We start from the raw sequence: 13,079 nt of genomic DNA, 5'->3' as shown, positions 1-13,079 counted from the left end.
GGAAGGGGAGGGAGGATGAAGATGGTGGTGGTGGTTTGGAGTAGGGTGCTTGGGAGGGGGGAGGGGAGGGGAGGGGAGGGGAGGGAGGAAGGAGATGGGGTTGGGACAATTTCACTTACACCTCCTAAGGATTGAAATTTTTACACGCACACCCAAGGTTTCACTTATTACACACACACACACACACACACACACACACACACACACACACACCTCTTTTTCTTAATTGAAATTATCTCAACTTAACAGTCAAAGGGCAAGCTTGCCATTTAGCCTTCAAAAAAGAAAAAAAAAAGTGAGGCAGAGAGAGGCAAGGCAGAGAGAAGGAGAGGAGAGAGAAAGTAGTTGCGTGGGTACGTGTTGGTACTGTTGCTTGGGTTGCCTCTGAGTCTGTCTTTACCTGGAATCGAGTAGGCTTCGCGCCGAGGGTGGTGAAAGGCTGGCAGAGAGTGACGTTGGCAACGGTTCCGAAGCCGGTGAGGATGCAGAGGCCCATGTTTTTGCGGCAGCAGAACCGCTAGGGTTGGGCAATAGGCGAGTTAGGTCAGGTTAAGGCCCAACCCGCCAACTGAACCGAGAAGACTAGTTAGAGAATAACCAACCCAAACTGCTCATTTAATAAATAGGTGGGTCAGTTTTGACTAACGTCAGTTGGCGGGTAATTGGGTTGGTGTCCGGTTGGGCGGACTCCAATCCCACACACTCCAAAAGCCAAAAACAAAATAAAATATTTCAATTTAAGCCCATAAAATATAAGGCTCAGTCCATGTGTATAGTCAAACTCAAGTGGTTGTGTTCAAAATGAAGCAAAGAATTCATTTTATAAGAGAAATAAGGGAGTTGGATTGTGGAACTACATTTCATCAAGCTATTTCTTAGTTCCAAAATCCCACATCACGTAGGAGTGAAAATACTCCTCTTGACTTCCTTTATAAAAATAGCTCACACCACTTCTATAGATTTGCACAACTCCAAGCCTTAATATATATATATATATATGTGCGCCAACAATTAATGGCTAGTATTGTGACAGGACCGCCCCCGGATTCCACCCTGAATCTCGGAGGGATCCTGCGGGATCCAAAATCAAGGAAAATCCTACCGAAAATTTGGCAGAACCTCCCCTGAAAATGAATTAACCCAAAAAATTTTCAGAACCTGTCAAACATGAAATACACTTCTATATTACTTCAGCCACCCCAACCACAATTAAATAAGATCTCAGACCCACAACAAGTAAGACAAATCTAATCAGAGCATATGTAATAAACTTTACAATCATATCTCATTATAATAATTTCAAGGGAAATCTTGATCCCAATATACAGCTGGAGATGAGAGATGAGAGATGAGAGACTCGAATGCCTCGACGTGGTACGGTCCGACCTCAATGATCGCTATTACCTGGGGGGAACGTAAAAAAATAACACGTGAGAAAACTCTCAGTGAGTGGACTAAATAAACTTCAAAACCTTTCATTTGAAACCACTTTATAAAACTACTCGGGCTAAAAAATATCCAATTTGAACTAAAAATGAATATCAATTGAAAACATCTTTGTAATGAACTCTTTCACAACTTAACAAAACCTTACATCATAAACATAATTCCAACATAATGTTTCTACATAACAATTTCAACTTGAAATTCCTTTGTATCATAGAGAATAATGAGAAGTAATATAAATGCTATATCTTATAAAATTTATAACTAAAATCCCTCTTTTTGAGTCTTGAATTGATAGAAAATAACTAAAATATCTTTATCTAATAAAGTTTTTAGTAAAAACGTTGGCCATATAAGCACCCAATTGACAGGCTCCACATTGGCACCGTTACAAAACCGTTGCACCAAGTGGACCGTCTACATAACCTTCCACTCGCACCGTCGCAACGCCGTCATGCGAGTGGACTTACGGTGTCCCTTGTACCGTCGCAACGCTGTCATACAAGTGGACTTACAGTGGCCCTTGTACCGTTGAATAGCCGTCGTACAATAAGCCAAAGTGTGGTACGTGCACGTAGACTGCCCTTCCACCCGCACCGTCGCAACGTCGTCGTACGAGTGTACTTACGGTGGCCCTTGTACCATCGAATCGCCGTCGTACAATAAGCTAAAGTGTGGTACGTGCACGTAAACTACCCCCAAAGAGTGAGGCATCTCGGCACACGGCCCAAAGCCTATGTGTGTGCCGTGATGGGTCCCAAAGACCTATCTGTATCTGTACCTGTGGGTGAGGGTACTTATATGACTATTTGAAAATCACTCAGCAAATTTCTAAAACCATTCTTGTAAATAGATAAAGTCAGCAAATTACGATTTCTTAAGCTTTTCACAAATCCACAAAATCATGCAATTAATAAATCGTCTCAAAATAATATAGCTCTTAAAACCATAAGCCTTATTAACTCAACCTCTAGATACCAAAATTTTCCCGATGAGTCCGTGCGTCTCCGTTTATTCCCATTTTCGGTTAAGGACAAAGCAAAAGATTGGTTGAACTCCTAACCCCCCGGTTCCATCACTTCATGGGATCAACTTGTTAAAAAAATTTTGTCAAAATTTTTTCCAATGTCTAGGACTAACGCGCTTAGGAGAGACATTTCGGAGTTTAGACAAAAAGACGATGAGCAATTTTATGAGAGTTGGGAGCGATTCAAAGACTTAATTTTGAGATGTCCTCACCATGGTTTCGAGACGTGGCGTTTGGTGCAATATTTTTACAACGATTTAACTCAAATAAATCGCAATATGGTAGAGTCTATGAATGGGGGTGCGTTTTTAAATCTTGGGGAAGAGCAAGCCTATGATTTCTTTGAAAAATTGTCCGAAAATTCTCAACAATGGGATTTCTCCAACCCACATGATAGACAAGCCAAAGAACCAAAGCGTGGGGGGATGTATGAAATGAGAGGCGATGTAGACTTAGGTTCTAAGATTGAGAGCCTAATGAGAAAGGTGGAGGCCTTGGCCTTGAGTCAAACCACGAGTACCGTTAACCATGTCCAAAATGAGGTTTGTTCTCATTGTGCTAGCCCGATGCATAATGTCCAAACGTGTCCTTCCTTGTTTACTTTTTCCGAGAATAATGTTGAGCATGCGAATGCCCTTAACAATTTTAGGAAGCCGTTTGTGAACCAAGGTACATTTTTCGAGACCTACAATTCCAATTGGAAGAATCACCCAAATTTTTCTTGGAGACAAGGCCAACCCCAAACACATTTAGGAGGAAATTCAATGTCAAACAATTCATTCCGTCCTCCTAATCCCTCATATTCTCATGTTCCCTATGTTCCTCATCCCACTCCTCAAAGTGTTGCCCCACAACAAAATTCATCATCACCTTTAGAGGACACACTCCAAAAGTTCATGCAATTGACCGGTCAAGCCTTTGTTGAGGTTAAAGCTTCCACCCACCAAAATACACAAGCCATTGCGAAGCTAGAACATCAAATTGGTCAATTAGCTAACATTGTGGGGGAGAGAGAGAAGGGAAAATTTTCAAGTCAACTCATTCCTAATCCAAAGGGTCAATTTCATGTTGATGCATCTAGTTCATCCAATACTTATAAGCATGTCAAGTTCATCACAACCCTTAGGTCGGGTAGGCAAATTGATAATAAGGTTCAAATGCCCAATTTGGAAAAAGAAATGAAACAAAGAGATTAGGTGGTCTAGAGCCTAATGTTGATCACATTGTCAAGTCAAAGGAAAAAGAGCCTTTAATTGTTGATCCTTCTCCAACTTTTGTCCTCAAAGCCCCATTTTCTCATGATTGGCTAAGACAAAGAAAAATGCACAATTTGATGACATTCTAGAAGTCTTTAAGCAATTCCATATCAATATCCCTATCTTAGATGTCATCAAACAAGTGCCTTCTTGTGCCAAATTTTTGAAAGACCTTTGCACCATAAAAAGGAGAACCAACGTTCCAAAGCAAGCCTTTCTCACCGAGCAAGTTAGTTCAATTATCGAGCATCGAATTCCGGTTAAGTACAAGGATCCTGGTTGTCCTACCATTGCATGCACGATAGGAACTCATCATATAGGAAGAGCATTGCTAGATTTAGGAGCAAGCGTGAACCTTTTACCATACTCCGTTTATGTGCAACTTGGCTTAGAAGAGATGAAACCAACCTTGGTGACTCTTTCTTTAGCGGATAGGTCGGTAAAAATTCCTAGGGGAATGGTGGAAGATGTTCTGGTCAAAGTGAATGAGTTTTATTTCCCGTGGATTTCATTGTACTTGACACCCAACCCGTGACGAATGTTTGTGATCAAATTCCGGTAATTTTAGGACGTCCATTCCTTACCACCGCAAATGCCCAAATTAATTGTAGGAATGGAGTCATGAATTTGTCATTTGGGAACTTAACTATGGATCTTAATATTTTTAACATAAGTCACCAACCACAAGAGGGTGATGATAGCATTTGTGAGGTTAATTTAATTGAACAAATAGTGGTAAACTCTTTCCATAGGGATAGTGTTAAGGACCCACTAGAAGCATGCTTAGCCCACTTTGGTTGTGACTTTGATTTTAATGAAGCCATAGAAGAAGTCAATGCACTTTTGGACTCCACACCTATCATGAACACCACTAATTGGAAACCAAGGGTAGAACCTCTTCCTCTTTCCAAAAATCCTCCACTTTCTTCCACCATTGAGCCACCCTAGCTAGATCTCAAACCATTATCTGATAACTTGTGTTTTTAGGAGTTTCCGATACCTTGCCCGTGATCATAGCCTCCGATTTAAATGATGAGCAAGAATGCAAGCTTGTGAAAATTTTGAGGGAGCATAAGGAAGCCATAGGTTGGTCCATTGCTGACATTAAAGACATTTCTTTATCCATTGTCATGCATAGGATCCACTTAGAGGATAACACTAAAACTTCTCGTGAGCCCCAAAGACGTTTAAATCCTGTCATGAAGGAAGTAGTGAGAAGTAAGGTCTTGAAATTGTTAGATCTTGGTGTCATTTACCCCATTTCTGATAGTCATTGGGTGAGCCCTGTCTAAGTTGTTCCAAAGAAGTCTGGTGTCACCGTTTTGAAAAATGATGATAATAAATTGATTCCCACACGAGTGCAAACCGGTTGACGTGTGTGCATAGATTATAGGAAATTGAATGCCGTCACTAGGAAAAATCATATCTCTCTTCCTTTCATTGACCAAATGCTTGAGAGGTTAGCCGGTCATGCCTATTATTGTTTCCTTGATGGTTATTCTGGATATAACCAAATCCCCATTGCACCCGAGGACCAAGAAAAGACCACCTTCACTTGCCCATTTGGTACTTTCGCTTACTATCGCATGCCCTTTGGGTTATGTAATGCACCCGCCACCTTTCAAAGGTGCATGATTTCTATTTTCTCCGACATGGTAGAGCAGTTTCTTGAGGTTTTTATGGATGATTTTTCCGTCTTTGGGTCTTCTTTTGATGAATGTTTGCACCATCTTTCATTGGTTTTAATTCGTTGCAAGGAGAAAAATCTTGTTTTAAATTGGGAAAAATGTCACTTCATGGTCAAAAAGGGTATTGTATTGGGACATATCATTTCTTCTAAGGGAATTGAGGTTGATAAGGCTAAAGTTGATCTAATTTCTAATCTTCCACCTCCACGTACTGTTAAGGAAATTAGATCTTTCTTAGGACATGCCGGTTTTTATCGAAGATTCATCAAAGATTTTAGCAAAATTTCACGTCCCTTGTGCAATTTACTTGCCAAGGATTACTCTTTTGTCTTTGATGATGATTGTATCCGTGCCTTTGATAAACTTAAGTCTTTGTTGACCTCCGCGCCCATCATTAGACCTCCCCTATGGAGTGAACCCTTTGAGATTATATGTGATGCATCCGATTACGCCATTGGTGCCGTTTTGGGACAACGAGTTGGTAGGTTGCCCTATGTCATTTGCTATGCAAGCAAGACCCTCACTGATGCCCAACTTAACTATTCCACCACTGAAAAAGAACTTTTGGCGGTTGTCTTTGCGTTAGACAAGTTTAGGTCTTATCTTTTAGGCACAAAGGTTATTGTTTATTCTGATCATGCGGCTTTAAAATACCTTTTGTCTAAAAAAGATGCTAAACCCCACCTAATCCATTGGATCCTCTTGCTCAAAGAATTTGACATTGAAATCCGTGACAAAAAGGGGTCCGAAAATGTGGTTGTCGATCATCTTTCTAGATTGATAGTTGAGTCATGTGAGGAGTCCATTCCCATCACTGAGACATTTCCTGATGAGCAACTTATGCTTGTTTCCCAAACACCATGGTATGCAGATATTGTGATTTTCCTTGTCACTAATAAGATGCCTTCCCATTGGACCAAGCAAGATAAATCTAAGTTTCTAGCTAGGGTCAAGCATTATTTTTGGGATGATCCTTACTTGTACAAATATTGCCCTGATCAAATCATTAGGAGATGTGTCCCGAATAGTGAGCAATCCAATATCATTTCTTTTTGCCATGACCATGCTTGTGGAGGCCACTTTAGTGCTAAGAAAACCGCTGCCAAGATCCTTCAATGTGGTTTCTATTGGCCTTCCATTTTCCGTGATGCCCATGTGTATTGCCAATCTTGTGAGAGATGCCAAAAGTTAGGGAGTCTCACTAGGAGAAACATGATGCCTTTGAACCCAATCCTTGTTGTCGAAATCTTTGATGTTTGGGGCATTGATTTTATGGGACCCTTTCCTAATTCCTTTGGCAATTTGTACATACTTGTGGGTGTGGATTATGTGTCCAAGTGGGTAGAGGCAATTGCATGTAAAACCAATGACCATAGGGTAGTGCTTCGTTTCTTAAAGGAAAACATTTTCACTCGATTTGGGACCCCACGCGCTATCATTAGTGATGGAGGGAAGCATTTTTGTAATAAGTCATTTGAACATTTAATGAAAAATTATGGCATCACCCATCAAGTTGCCACCCCTTACCATCCCCAAACAAGTGGTAAAGTTGAGATTTCTAATAGGGAGATTAAGCATATCTTGGAGAAAACAGTTAACCCATCTCGAAAAGATTGGTCTTTGAGACTCATTGATGCATTGTGGGCTTACCGAACCGCTTTTAAAACCCCTATTGGAATGTCTCCTTATCGCTTAGTTTTTTGGAAAGCGTGTCATCTACCTGTCGAATTGGAACATAGAGCGTTTTGGGCCATAAAACAATTTAATTTTGCTCTAGACAAAGTAGGAACCCATAGGAAGCTCCAGTTAAATGAGCTTGAGGAACTAAGGAATGATGCATATGATTGTGCTAAAACTTACAAGGACCGTATGAAGGTGTTCCATGATAAACACATTTTGAGGAAAACTTTTTCACCTAATCAAAAAGTCCTTTTGTATAATTCTCGTTTGCATCTTTTTCCTGGTAAATTGAAGTCTCGTTGACTGGTCCTTTCCTTGTTCGCACTATTTTTCCTCATGGGGCAATTGAAATTGAAAATCCTAAAAATGGTGATGTTTTTAAAGTCAATGGTCAAAGATTGAAACCATTTCTTGAGTTCCAGAATGATGAGGTTGAGGAAGTCTTACTTTGTGATTCCATTTATCATGATTGATGTTCTTTGTTTAGTTCATTGATTTAGGATTTTTCTTCTCTTTCTTGTTATGTGTATATTCTCTTCATATCTTTGGGAATTATCTTTCATTATTTGTTGAGCTTTATTGTTGGTAATTTCAAAGAAATGACAGTTTTCTCTTTCAGGTAATTTCTTTTCACCATCTTCTTTCTTATTTCTTGTCATTGTCATGTTTTTCCTTTCCAATCATTGAGGACAATGTTTGATTTAGGTTTGGGGGTGGAGTTTTGAAATTTTACTTGAATTTTATAGTACTTTTCTAGTTACTAAAAAAAAAAAAAAGTTTTAGTTTTGTTTTTGTGTTGATTGCTTCACCATGATGTGATTGATTTTCTTGCATTCAATGCTTAGCTTTAGGAAATACATGATTTTCTACTTTAATATTTTTGCATGCAAAATAAGAATACCTCTCATTAGATTTCTTATTATTTTCATGATAGAATCATTTTTTTTTAATTCTTAAACTTGGAATATTTTTGCACTTAAGCCAATAATTGCATTTTGAAATTAAAGAGTGAAATTTGAATTGAATTACCTAAGGAAAAATAGTAGAGACTTGACCCTAGTGAGCTTAGAGTCATTCTATTTTTGTGAGTGTTATATATTTATCTCTAAATTCTTTTTGGGCCCACAATTTGTCGTTGATGATCTCATTATTCTTTCTTGTTTGGTCAATTACTTGAAAATGACATTGAATTTTGAATCATTGCACTTTATGCTCCTTTAGTTGAATTGAAGCATCATAACCATACTCGACTTAGGAAATGATTTTAGGCCATTTTTGTTTTAGTTTGAACCTTTCTTGTCATCCTTTGTCATTAAATAAAACTTTACCACTAGTATCCCTTTTGAGCCTTAGTTTTAGTCTTTTCGTTTGTTAAATACTATCACCCTCTTTTTCTGAGAATTGTTAGAAAAAGTAAAGAAAAAAAAAAAAAGAATATATAGGCATTATGTTATTAGTGTCTCTCTTTATTTTATTTTTGTATGATTTAGTATGATTTTATGATTTTATTTTAACTTTCTTAGAAATGTTTTACATTTTCCATCTTAGCCTTACATTACAAGCCAATAAAAGTCCTATTTGATCTTAGGAAGAGTTTGGTTAGAATGTGGAGAGAGAATGAATAGGAATTAAAGTACTTGATTCAATATTTTCATGTATTTGATTTCCTTTCATGAGATCTTATATTTTCTCTATAATTCCGTTCTTTATGATTCTTATATGTGAGTTATCTTTGAACATTGTTTACATTTACTCATACTCACATATAATGACGCAGTCGGATGCACTAAGACAACAAACGTTGGTCTTAGAATTGAAGGTCCAAGCTCGCGGGTGTCAAACTTGAAGAAAAAACTCTGGAATCCACCAGAAAAAGGCAAAGCTCGAACACTCGAAAACTTTGATTAATAATGATGATAAAAGTCCCCCTAAAACATAGCACCTAAGGTTCTTTATATAGAGAAAACCTAAAGCATAAAATAGGAAATTCCTAGAAATAAGGAAAATTACTAGAATCCTAACTAGAAAAGGAAAACACAAATTACTAGAATCCTAACTAGAAAAGGAAAACACTTAAAAAGGAAATATCTAGAAATAACTTGTAAGCTAGAATAGATTAGGTATTGTAACCGTCTCCTGCATCAGTCTCCTCCACCTCCAAAGAACTCGTCCCCGAGTTCTTATCTGGATAAAGAACACCATCGGCATGATACTCGTAGATGTCTGCTACATTGAACGTATGAGAGATGCTCATGTCGTCTGGTAGATCTACCACATAAGCATTGTCATTAAGCTTTCGTAAAATCTTGAATGGACCATACTTGCGAGGCTGAAGCTTGCGATAAGTACCAACTGGAAACCTTTCTTTCTTGAGAAACACCATTACTTCATCACCTTCTTTGAAAACCTTGAGCCTCCGTTTTTTATCTGCTGCCCTTTTGTTCTTTTGCCCAGTTTCTTCCAATCTAGCTCGGACTGCTTCTTTAGTGTCCAAAATGTCTTTAGCCATAGCTTCAGCTGACGCACTAACTCCAGGAGCTTTCGGTAGTGGAACTAAATCAACCACATGCTTCGGGACAGAGGTATATACCAACGTAAATGGTGATTTCCCTGTTGCGGAATGTACGGCACTATTGTAAGCGAACTCGACCTGCGGTAGAGCTAAATCCCACTGCTTCGGTTTATCACCACAAACACTTCTGAACATGTTACCCAGCGTCCTGTTTGTTACTTCGGTTTGCCCATCACTCTGGGGATGAGCTGTAGAGCTTCGTTTTAAACGTGTTCCAAACATCCTCCATAATGTAATCCAGAAGTGACTGAGAAACTTAGTATCCCTGTCGGAAACTATTGACTTCGGAACCCCATGGAGACGCACAACTTCCCGAAAGAACAATTTGGCTATGTTGGTTGCATCTGCGGTCTTTAGGAAAACCTGTCATTTTGGAAAACCTGTCGACAACAACAAACACAGAATCCACACCTCGTTGCGTCCTCGGCAACCCCAACACAAAATCCATAGATAGGTCCTGCCAGATATCTTCAGGAACAGATAACGGCATGTAAAGACCTGTGTTCTGAGATTGTCCCTTAGAAACCTGACAAACAAAACACCTCCGAACAATAGCTCCAGCGTCTTTCCTAAGGTGCGGCCAATAGTACCTTTCCTCCAAGCTTGCAATTGTCTTATCCCGTCCCAAATGACCACTAAGACCACCACTGTGCAATTCTCGGATCAGCTTCTCTCGTAACGACGAGCAAGGAATGCACAGTTTGTCTCCTTTAAAAAGATAGCCATCGCGAATATGGAAGTCTGCAGAAGGATGCTTACCGTTGCACTTGTCCCATAATTCCTTGAATTCAGCATCACTTTCATATAACTCTTTCAAAAATTCGAAACCCACAATCTCATGTGCTAAGGTAGTTAGCAAGGAAGCCCTTCTACTCAAAGCATCAGCTACCTTGTTAAGAGCTCCGGACTTATGCTGAATAATGAAAGGAAATTTTTGCAGAAAACTTACCCAACGAGCATGCATCTTATTTATCACTTTCTGGCTGTGAAGAAACTTCAGAGCTTGGTGGTCAGTGAACAGAATAAACTCTCGCTGAATCAGATAATGCTCCCATTGTCGAAGAGCTCGAAATACCGCATAGAACTCTTGATCATAAGTACTCCATTTCTGTCGTGCTTCACTTAGCTTTTCACTAAAGAAAGCTATTGGTCTTTTCTCCTGAGATAACACAGCACCAATTCCTACACCACTAGCATCGCATTCCACTTGAAATATCTTATCAAAATCCGGCAATGCTAACACAGGAGCAGTACAAAGCTTCTCCTTAATCAATGCAAAACTCTCGTCTTGTTCTGGTCCCCAGTGAAACTTCCCTTTCTTCAAGCATTCGGTAATAGGTGCACTAATAGTACTGAAGTCTCTTACAAATCTCCGGTAGAAAGTAGCCAAACCATGAAAGCTGCGTACCTCAGTTACGGTTTTGGGAACGGGCCAGTCTTTTATTGCACGCACTTTGGCTTCATCTACTTGAATCCCATCCTCACCAACGACAAACCCCAAAAACAGCAGCTTGCTTGTGCAGAATGTGCATTTCTTTAAATTCACGTACAGCTGATTTTCTTGGAGGACTTGTAACACCTGCCTTACATGCTCCAAATGGTCGTCCTTGGCTTTGCTATAGATCAAAATATCATCGAAGTACACTACCACAAAGGACCCAATGAAAGGACGGAGAACCTGATTCATCAATCTCATGAAAGTACTAGGTGCGTTTGACAAGCCGAAAGGCATCACTAACCACTCGTACAATCCGTCTTTACTCTTAAAAGCAGTCTTCCATTCATCTCCAGGCCTGATTCGAATCTGATGGTACCCACTTCGAAGATCTATTTTCGAAAACACCTTTGATCCATTCAACTCATCAAGCATGTCTTCCAACCGAGGGATAGGAAACCGGTATTTGATTGTGATCTTGTTGATGGCCCTAGAATCAACACACATTCGCCACTGATTACCTTTCTTTGGAACGAGAAGAACCGGTACAGCACAAGGGCTCATGCTCTCGCGGATTAACCCCTTCTTCAGCAAATCTTCAATCTGTTCCCTTACAATTTCATTCTCTTTAGGGCTCATTCGATAGTGGGGAAGATTAGGTAGACTAGAACCTGGGATCAAGTCAATGTGATGCTGTATATCACGCATAGGAGGCAGGTTGTCAGGTAGTTCCTCAGCAACTAACTCCTTGTAATCTTCCAAAATTTCTAACACCTCACGTGGAGTTGTTGTCTCCTCCGTCACGGCACTCAACAACCCCTTGACCACAACCGGATAAAAACACTGTGATTCCTTAACAGCCTTGTCAAGTTCTTTATCATCATGCGACATGACTAGGAAGCTTGACTTCTTCTCTTTTGCAACGCTACCAAAATCCTTGACAGGAGCCATTGCAATCTTATGATTCCCCCATGTAAACATGATCACATTGTCTCGTCCTCGGTACGTAATGTCGTTATCGTACTGCCATGGTCGCCCAAGGAGAATATGGCAAACATCCATATCCAAAACGTCACAGATTATCTCCTCTTTGTAATGCTTACCAATTGATAAAGGAATTTTGCAAGTTTCACTAACCCCTACTTTAGATCCTTTCTTCACCCATCCGAGACCATACCGCTTCTCATGACGAGTCGTGGGTAGTTTCAAATATTCCACCAGCTTTTGAGAAACTAAATTCTCGGAGCTCCCATTGTCAACAATCACATTGCACACCTTGTTCTGAATAGAACAATGCGTTCTAAACAGATTCTTGCGTTGTCCCTCTTCTTTGGATGATAGCAACAGTCGCTGTAAAACAATGCTGATTCTGTCCTCAGATTCCTCTTCCGCAAATTCAACTCCCTCATACTCCTCATTCTCCCTAAAGTCGTCTTCCTCTTCTTCTAGCAATGCAACCGTCTTCCTACTGGGACAAACATTCGACTTGTGACCTGTTCCTTGACAACGGAAACACTTGTCGAGGGTTGGCCTAGCATAAGGAGTGTTCTGTTTCGGAGTGGGTGCTCTGTCCTTCTGAATGCCACTAATGGAACTACTTGCTCCTTTGTTGTTAGAGTTGGAATCTCTGTTAACCACGCCTTTGTCCTTCTCTCCGGCTGGTTCGACGTTGTTCTGAACCGAGGGTCTCCTGAAATTTGTGAAACCCCGAGATGATTTCTCCATCAATTCCGCTTTCAAGGCTAGACTGGATGCTTCTTGAACTGTCCACACAGTCTGTAACCCTATTTTCCCTTGAAGAGAGCCCCTTAAACCACTGATGTATCTAGCCACCTTCTGATTCTCTGTTTCGTTTAAGTCACTACGTTCAGAGAAACGTAAGAACTCTGCTGTATAATCAGTCACGGTCCTGCTTCCTTGTACACAATCAATGTACATCTTGTAAAGAATCTGCTCGTAGTCCTCCGGTAAGAAC

The 13,079-nt window shown here is 40.0% G+C and overlaps 1 non-coding gene and 1 pseudogene across 1 annotated transcript; one reads left to right on the top strand and one right to left on the bottom strand.

Annotated features, from left to right (window-relative positions):
* Nucleotides 1–2,586: 2,586 nt before the first annotated feature.
* On the bottom strand, nucleotides 2,587–2,693 carry LOC147285989 (small nucleolar RNA R71). The gene has a single exon (XR_015122151.1). It is a non-coding gene; the product is annotated as a small nucleolar RNA R71 (small nucleolar RNA).
* A 58-nt stretch (nucleotides 2,694–2,751) lies between these two features.
* On the top strand, nucleotides 2,752–7,570 carry LOC147285988 (uncharacterized; annotated as a pseudogene).
* Nucleotides 7,571–13,079: the final 5,509 nt, after the last annotated feature.

This window comes from Dryas octopetala, chromosome 4 (genome assembly GCF_963921425.1).
Source record: "Dryas octopetala chromosome 4, drDryOcto1.1, whole genome shotgun sequence".
NCBI lineage: Eukaryota > Viridiplantae > Streptophyta > Magnoliopsida > Rosales > Rosaceae > Dryas > Dryas octopetala.
Note: the sequence above shows the minus strand (reverse complement) of the source record. Positions and strands in the feature narration are given on the sequence as shown.